Source organism: Enhydra lutris, unplaced genomic scaffold (genome assembly GCF_002288905.1).
Source record: "Enhydra lutris kenyoni isolate GAN:26980312 unplaced genomic scaffold, ASM228890v2 scaffoldscaffold62, whole genome shotgun sequence".
Taxonomy (NCBI): Eukaryota; Metazoa; Chordata; class Mammalia; order Carnivora; family Mustelidae; genus Enhydra; species Enhydra lutris.
The window spans coordinates 2,323,098-2,332,612 of NW_019154146.1; positions in this window are offsets into that span (position 1 = coordinate 2,323,098).

Consider the following 9,515-nt stretch of genomic DNA (forward strand, 5'->3'; position numbering starts at 1 on the left):
GTCAGGGCTCTCCTGTCGCCGCCGGTGCTGGCCACGCTCTGGGACTCACATCAGGCCTGGTGCTCGCGGCGATCTTTGCCCCAATATCCCTTCGGTTCTGTCGGCAAATCCAAACCAGACACCGTCCTTAGGAAGCTCAGAGCCATTGTGTGCTCATCTCTCTAGAGACAGGCCTGCGTCGAAGCCCCCTGAGCGCTCAGCTGAGGCGACCGTCCTCACGCTTAAACCGGCGCCGCTCACTTCCCAGACATCCAGAGCCGCGTGAGCCTCGGGCGACACCGCGTGAGCCTCGGGCGACACCGGCCGCGGCGGCGCATCCACAGGCGCGATCTCCCCGCCTGGAGCCCGGCCGCGAGGGCGGAGCGCTCAGCCCGACACCGGCTGCGGTTCGCAGATGATGGCGTGTCCGGGAGCAACCGCTTCGCAGCGTGCGGCGCGTCTGGGGTGCTGCACCGGCCCGAGCTTTCGAGCGGCTCCTGGTTCTAAGCGCTGGTCCCGCCCGGGGCCGGGCAAGAGCCCTTTCGGCCGCGGACGCTCGGGAGCGCAGCGCGCAGGGGAGGCTCTGGCCCCGGACACGCGTCCGGGAATCCGCCCCGGCTCCGGCAAGAGGGAAAAGGTTAAAAGGAAAAGCAGGTACTTGGGAAATGTGTGTAATTATGAATAAACAATTTCTTAAATTATAAACATTACAAAATCCTAAATAATGTCCATGATTTCAAGCAACAATTGTGTCAAGAAAGTTTTTCAGTCACGTGGACTCCCTCACAGTCTGCCTTGAGCTGTTTCCTTAAGGGAAGACAAAGGATTCAATAAGCTTTACGGATCCTTACCACAAGACGACTGACGCCCAGACCATCAGGGTCGACCCCGGGGCCTGAGGCTGCAACGTGGACGCCCCTTCGGCAGCCCCGTAGGCCCTGGGCCGCGCTGCTCTAACAACTCCGCTAGCCGCCGCGCAGGTGCGGACCAGAGTCACGGGCACTGTTTCCAGAAACACGCCTGAGCCTTGCTCCTGCGGCCAGTGCGCGGGGTGGCTGCGACCCAGCTGACCTTGGTGCTCTGCGTACGTCTTGTGACAACGGCAGGGAGGAAGCAGCCACTTTCCGCTCTTCTATTCCTGATGCGGGTGTGCCGCTCGCAGGTGAGAGTAAGATCCAGTTTCCATCCTCTTGAATCTAGGTAGGACCTGGCGACTTGCATGACTGGTAGGATAGAGGAGAAGTCGTGATCTGGGATTTCTGAGGCTGCACACGGGGCCTCCTGGGATGGCTTCTTTCTGGAACCCAGCGGAAACCACACAAGGAGAGGCTGGGTGTAGGCGGTCTGGCAGAGAGCTCCCGCTGGGACCCCTGCCACCAGCCAGGCTGGTGGGACACCAAGCAGCCCACTAGAGCCTTCGGGTGACTCTGGTACCAGCCACCCCTGACTGAAACTGCTCCAGAAGCACTCAGCTGGGCCCGATCAACCCCAGAGCCACAAGAGATAATAGTAATAATAACGACAAGAACAATAATAATTAATCATTGTTCTGAGCCACAACTACAGGTGCTTCGTCAGCAAAGAGATAACAGGAATGGTTCTCTACTTTTCATCATGCGTGCTAGACCTCCTCCGAAATCATAAAGATGCAAGAAAAATGTTTCAAAATCAAAATAAAACATACATTTTTTAGGAATGATGGAAGGGAGGGAGGGAGGGAGAGAGGGAGGGAGAAAAAGAAAGGAAGGAAGGAAGGAGGAAGGGAAGAAAAGAGAGAAAGGGAGGGAAAGAGAGAGAGGAAGGGAGCAGGCAGGCAGACGGACAAACCACCATTCCTGAGAAAGGAAGCAGTTACAACGGGTGCTGGAAGTGCGGAGCGGGAGAGGGAGGGAGTGAGAAATCTAAAATCGTGACATTGTTGGAAAGGTGGGAGTGGGATACACCGGAAATCGGATCTCAGACTCAGCAGTGGCTTGGATCCATGCCACGCTGCTTGGATCTACCCCTCTTCTTCCATATAGAATTAAGAAAATGCTACTCAGCAAATTATGTCAGCAAACTCCCCAGTTAGGATAAAAGTGCATTTTACAGGGGGAATTACCAGCTTTGCTGACATCTCAGATTTTAGAATTTACAAAGATTTCAAGCTGTATAGCCTTCGTGTTCACTGCCTGCTCTAGCTCTGGACCTGCAGAGGTTTGACTCTACGTCCTAAATTATCTGGCCTGAAAATTGTACTCATAAAAACCACTCCAACCTAATCTGCCTCCTATAAGTTCATATTTTTAGATAACTACCACATGCATGATACTATGTACAGATACGTGGTGCAATTTATTTCCTGACTTTAAGAAACTTACACAGCTGGAAAACAGAGAAAAATCCCTGGCGTTAGCTACACTGCCGTGTCGGCAAGGCTGAACGTGCTTCATCATTGAGAAGACGGTATTGAGAGGTGGAGCCTTCAGAGGAGGGAAGGAGTGTGTGCTTCCAGCCACTACACCGGTCTGAGCAGTCTTTGTGAAAAAGGAGGGGCTGGCACTCAGCCAAGGAGCAGGGGGTATGGAGGCAAACAGCACCAGCACAGAAAGCGCAGACATGAACTGGAACATGAGAACAGATAGAAGGATGGGACAGCAGGGGAGCTTTGCAGGTCGTGGAGTGATGGGGAGCAAGTTCACAGAACTGACTGGAGAAGAAGTGATACCACGAGGGAGTCATGGAGGGGAGGGAGGAGTCGCTGGTGGTCCAAAGGCCAGCGGCCAGGTGCTTTGGGTTCATACCTTGACATTTCCCTTATTCTGTGTCATTAACCCTCACAACAAGGTAGTGTTGATGTTGTCAAACCGAAACTCTGAGAAATAAAGCAACTTCCTCAAATGTATACGCTTAGTAAGGTGAAGTGCTAAGGCACAAGGTCACGTCCTCTGATCCCAAAGTTCACGCATGTTTGGGGGATATTGTGAAAAATTAGTAAGAAACAAGACAAAGAAGGAGTTAAAATGATCCCAATTTTTCCAACTCAACAGGACAGGCAGCTAAGAACTGGGAAGTTATTTCTAAGTTTCTAATATGTTCCTGTGGCGACATTCCAGAGACTTGTGTGAGGGGAAGGAAAGCAATTTCATGTCAGGCACAGAACGCGCGGGAAGGAAGGTCTGTGTAACTGGTCATTATTGACGTGACTTTAGATCCGTCTCAGTCACACGTTAGTCGTTTTCCAAGTCAGTCTCTGGGGTCTGTCTCCTCATCGAGAAGATAAAGAGTGAAGATTTCTCAAAGATGAGCGAGTGTGCTGAAGAGCCGTGGAGCGCACCAGCCGCAGCGCTCGCCCCGCCATCCTGCACGGGAGCTTGTAACGGAGCTCAGAGGTGTGGACAGCAGGCTGCGAGCGCGCGATGCTTAGGGGCGGAAGGACAAATTGAAGTGAGGACAAAAGACCGGAAAGAAGTGGCCAGAGGAATTAACACAGTGTTCCTGGGGCGCCTGGATCCCAGTCGGTTAAGCGTCCAACTCGTGATTTCAGCTCGAGTCATGACCTCAGGGCCCTGGGATAGAGCCCTGCTCTCTCTCTCTCTCTCCCTCTCGAATTAATAAGTAAATCTCAAAAAAAAAAAAAAAAAAAATTCACAGCGTATCCTGGGGCAGGCGAGGCAGGAAGTGCCGAGAAAGGAAAGTGAGGACTGAAACCTACGCGGGTGACCTCCCGAGGCCGCAGCACCCTTTGCCGACGACTCTCAGTGCGCGCGTCCGCGGGAGGCCGGCTGCGGGGCTTTCGGAGAGACGCGGCTGCGGGGGCCGAGGCCGCACCCGGGCCGCTGTGTTGCCAACAGGTCGGCGGAGAGACTCGGAGAAAAAAAGTGAAGCCCCAGAGAGCAGCCGACGCGGGTGAAACTTTCATGACTCGGGGGTGCCTGGGGGCGCAGTCGGCGGAGCCTCGGATTCTTGGTTTCAGGTCAGGTCGTGATCTCAGGGTCGTGGGATCGAGCCCCGCAACGGGCCTAGCGCGGAGTCTGCTTGGGATTCCTCTTCCTCTGCCCCTCCCCCGCAGCTCTTCATCTCTCTCAAATAAATCTCTTAAAATGCTTCATTCTTCACCCTCGGGGTCATCAGGCAGCACCTCTGACCCTCACACAGGCCCCCCGGGACCCAGTCCTGGGTTCAGCGGCAGGGCTGGGGGCAGACACAGCCCTCTGCCCAGTCCCCCTCCCCAGCACCCAAAGCTCCAGGCCTCTGACTCAAGTTGTCTGGTGCTCCGCCCTCACACACAGCCGCCGGTGCAGAGGACACAGATACTGGCCCCCTGTGAGCCAGCAGGGGACCCCTGAACCCACAAGGACGGGGCTTAGCCTTTCACACCAGCACTGACCTCCTGGTCCTCCTTATGGGGCTGCCAGGCTCAGGGTGTCCAACCACGCTGGCTGGCGGCGGGGGGGGGGGGGGGGGGGTGGAAATTCCAGTGCCGAGAGCAGCACAGTCCTCGTCACCCAGGTCCTCGTCACCCGGGTGTCACTGAAGTCCTGGCAGCAAGGATCGGGACGGACGAGCCCTCTGGCACAGTTAGTAGGGCTGGGTGCCTCCTTCCCGAGCAGGACAGGCCTGAAAGCAGGACACTGAGAAAGGAGGAGGGAGGCTGGTTGGACCAGGGGCGGGGGGCCGGGGCAGGGGCTGCCCCCCACAGGACCAGCACTCGCTGGCCTCACTCTCGGGGGTACCAAACAGACACTTGGGCCAAAAGATAGGAAGAGGAGGAGTTTCGAGGAAATCAGGCTGCCCGCTCAGGGGTCTGGGAGAGCTGGGGACGGGAAGGCGACCTAAGAAAGAGCTCCTACAGGAGCCCTACAGGTCCGGCCCCCCGCGTGAGGGTTTGAAATTGTGTTCCTGACTCTGTGCAAGGCGGCTGCCCAGCTCCTCAGCCATGGGGACACACGACCCCTCACGCAGGACGTTCTAGACACATTTTGTGCCCAGCACAGCCGCTGTTTCAGGGATGAGCTCACCTGAACCAACATCATCCTTATCCAACGCCGGATCTCTGGAATGGGGGCAGAGAGAGAGGTTCCAAAGCGTCGAGTCGGCCTCATGACAGCAGTCGTCTCTACGACATTTTGTTCGAGGTCCTAAATTTAAAGTTCTAACTCTGACCACAATGTTCTAGACACAGAAAGTGTGAAAAATGATGAGTTTTTATAAGTAAAAGTGAGAAACTGTGACAAAACTCTGATCAGAATATAGGCTGGGAGGGAATACATTCAAATGAGAGCCCTGGCTGCCTGGGGGCTTAGAGAGGACGACTCCGGGCTTTCCGCACATTTAACAATGAGACACATTGTTTGCATAATGAAACAATTTCTAAGAACAGGGAAATCACTATTACAGCAACTATTACACATATCACTGCTGGAAAAAAATCACACCTTCGAGATCTCTCCTGACCATCTTCCCTGTCTGAGTGTTCCTGTAATGGCAATTTCTTTGTCAGTTTCCAGAACAGCGAATGTGCTATTTTGTTTCAAATGAGATGCAGGAAAAGCGTTGGAATGTTGGACACCGGCCCCGGCTCAGCACAGGAAAGCAGAGAACACGGTATTTTTGACCGAATGAGACAGTCAATAAATAGCTCTTAGAAGCTCTAAAACTAACTTCCAACGGGACTGGTCTCTCAGACTCAAAAATATCACAAAACTTGGGGCGCCTGGGTGGCTCAGTCCGTTAAGTGTCTGCCTTCAGCTCAGGTCATGGTCCCAGGGTCCTGGGATTGAGTCCCACATGGGGCTCCCTGCTCGGAGGGGAACCCGCTTGTCCCTCTGCCTGCTGCTCCCCCTCCTTATGCTCTCACTCTCTTTCTGACAAATAAATAAATAAAATCTTTTTTAAAAAAAATCACAAAACTCTGCGCTTCACCAGATTACAGAACGAGGATGACAGAAGGGCCACCTTAGCCCCTGTCCCACCAGATCGGGAGCTCAAAGGACACCATGGCCTGGCATCCGACCTCGAGAGCCACCCACTCGTCTGGAGAGGCGATCGGGTGCCCCCGTGTCAGCCACAGCTTCTGAAGGGCATGGGGGAGGGGAGAGGCGAATCATTGTACCTGGGGTCACTAGGTCAGAAAAAGCTCAAACTGACAAAAAGACCAAAGAAGACTGACTTAATTTATCGTGTTTTCATTTAATGAAACACACAAAGCAGTGGGCAGTGGCTTAATGAAACATGTTTATCCCCCAGAAAGAAATCTGGGAGAGAAAACGGGGACCTCCGAGCAAATGATTCTGATGTTACATAAACCCACAATAAAGTCTCAAGGCGCCTCCCTTGAGCCTGTAAAGACAGCGGCGCCTCAGTTCCTCACAGCGCTCACCATGCATGACAGGGGAGGGCGCCCAGCACAGGGCCCGGGAACCCCCCTGATTCACTGTGCTCCCGTGACCCAGATTCAAGGCCGGCAGTGTCACTCTAAAGGGAACAGCCACGCAGATTGATACAGGCGCTACAGAAATGAGAAAGGGTAACGTCAGGAGGGACAGTCACAGGCTGCTCCCCACGACCTCCCCACAAACCCACCCCCCGCACATCCACATACACACACCCCCAATGCAAACACCCTGTGCACATGCGCGCGCACGCCCGACACAACACGCTCCCCATGGGTGAGGCTCCTCTCTCTCCCTGTGGATCTCCGGGGCTGAAAATGCAGCTTCTGACCCGGAAAGCTGGCTGGGGCCTGGGGTCCTGCAAATACCGCGCTAGAGCGGGAAGAGTCTCGGGGCCTCAGTTAAGGGCTCGGAACCTGAGGTTCACGAATCTCACCGTCCTCTCGCCCCCTGGAACTTCAGACGCGGGGTGGGGGGGTGCACTGAGCCCACCCGGGGCTGGGAGCAGCACGGAGGGCTTGCGACCTGGAAGCCCAACGCGGGAGAAAGGTGCTGAGCGGGGGTCCCCGAGGCCGTGCCCACCCCGCCCCCAGGACACCACACACCCACGCGCGGGCGAGCCTGCTCAGAGTAGTTGGGACCCTTTCCTGGATGAGGTCCTACGGCACCCAGGGCCACCACCGTGGTGGTGCCGCCAGCCCCGCCCTGCTCCTGGGTGGCCGCACCCCCCTCGCAGCCTCCACGTGTCACCTCGAGCTTCTTCTTTGCGTCTCTTCCCCCCTCCCCAGCCTGCCCTGCCTTCGACACCTGCGTTCCCTCTCCATGCGGTTCTCTTCCTCCCCACTGCCATCTGCACACTCTGCTTCCCAAACAACGTCTGGAAGGTAAAAAGGAATGTATTTCTTTTGGAAACACTCAGTCGCCCCAGGGATGGAATCCTTTTCAGATGGTGAAACCGTGCGTGGCCATCACATCCCCTGAGGGTGGGACGAGACACCAGAGCATCCACCGGTGCCCGCTCTGCCCACTCTTGCTCTTGGAAACGTGCCCTACGTCACCTGTCAACTAAGGCTGATTGTGTACAGATCCGTATTTTAAGATTAGGGACCTGATCCATGAGTTTCCTGCTCAAACAGTTCTTCCGGGCACATCGCCGTCGTCCAGCCCCAGCTCCGTGCCCTTCGTAGCCCCCAGTACTGGTGCAGCCTTTCCCCTCTGCAGCCATGCCCCAAACTGCACCCAGAGATTGCTCAAGTACTCGGGACCTTTTGCTTGTCTACACTGAATGACCCCAGGGTGAGCATATCAAGCTTGTTTGGGAATTCTCCATCCCAGCTTGTGCTGGAAGCCAGCCCATCAGCCCACTGCTCCCAGCCTCTGACCCCAGCAGGTGACCTTTCCTCTTCCAATAAGCTCTGCGCTGGGAAACCCAGTCGCCAGCCTCTCGGAACTGCATCTAAAGTAAGAGCCATTACCTCCGAGTGTGCACCCGAGGGTCTCCCCGGGGAGAAACACTCACAGGCTTCAGGCTATGGGATTTGTGGTGTTTGTTTCAGCTGCTGTCTCTTTTGGGGTTCACTTCCTCTTTCTCAGTTTGTCTTAAAGAGTCTGTTACTAGATAAGAGACCTCCAGATAGAGGAAGGCTCGCAAGGGTTAAAACACTTAATAAGAGAAAGCAGAACGCATGATTAAAGCAGACGTCCCCCATATTGTCATCTAAATACAATTACAGTATTTTTTGAATGACATCAACGCAGGAACCCACAACACGGTGAAACTCATTGCCACGCGTTTGTCACTTTCGCCTGGAAGGCAATGTTATCACAAGAACACCTTCCCGTGAATCAGAGCTGGGTGCGTTCTCTTGAACCAGACCCAGGGGTGCACACATGTGGATGCCCGCTCACACCCAGCCTCACCCCCTCTGCAGACCGGGCCCCAGGCTCGCCTGCCCCTCCTCCCGCCGGCTCTCTTCTCTGTCCTCACGGGACTGGCTCCTGCCCCGTCCCCTGCCTTTCCTGCCCTTCCACAGCAGTCCGTCCCCCCACCCACCCCTCGCAGCCTCACACCTGCTCTGCACACCATCCAGGTGCAGAAACACCAGCACCTGTCCTGGAACACAGCCCAGGGCCCACGGTGCGCACTGAGCCAGGGAGACTGTGTTGGGCCTGGGTTTACAGAATCCGCATCTCTCCCTCAAGGCCATGGCTCATACGGCTGACTGCCCTCAAAACGGGGTTCCTTGCCAATGCGACAGGCTTTCAAAGTACAAGCCGCCAGCCTCGGGTCCCAAGCACCTGAAGGTCGTACTTAACATCTTCATGAGATAGAGAGAGCACAGACTCCGGAATCGGACGAACCCGGACTCAAATCTCTTGGCCCCACCCCGATCCTGCGTGCTTGTCCTGAGTCACACCTGCGCCCGGGACTGCCATCAGGACTCCCTAAACTAAATGTAAAGTCTCTAGAACAGCGTGCGGCTCCCAACAGGCCCGATACAAGCCCGCGTCCTTCTCCGTCCCCAAGCCACGACCAAAGTTGTGCGAATAAGCGATCGGCCAAGGTCCGACTCGATGAAGCGGGCCCTGCAATGTTTGCTTTTACCTTCGTAGCCTGAAACCGTGACCAAGACGGCGCAGATGCAGTGTTTTCTGAATTCCAAAACAAAACAAAAACTCACCAAGGACAAGTCGCTTTTTGTTCTGCAAATGAGCAGCCACTGAACTTTCCCCTTAAATTTCAGATTTCTTAAATCTGTAGATCTCTCCTCCCGGGTGGAAGCGGCCCGGACTTCTCGGTGCGGCGTGAGACAGCAGGCGGGCTTCGCCTCTCCAGGGTCCCCCCGCGGTGGACGGCCTAATGCTCACAGCTCGGCCACCTTCTGAGCGACTACTCTCGCTCTGTGCCCACGGGCCGGGCGGTGGGGTGAACTCCCTCACCACAGCGTTTACTCCGCCGGCACGTACTTCAGATCACGTAAAGGTAACAAATGAGGTGCAGGAAGGAAGACAAGTGTACACAAGTAGGTCACTCGATCATTTCAATTTTACCTATAAATTCTTTTTGTTTCAGAATTATTAGTCTGGGGACTATCTTTTTTTATTCTTGGAAATTCCAAATTAATTAGAATGATTATAAAGTTCTCTGAAAAGCTCCACACA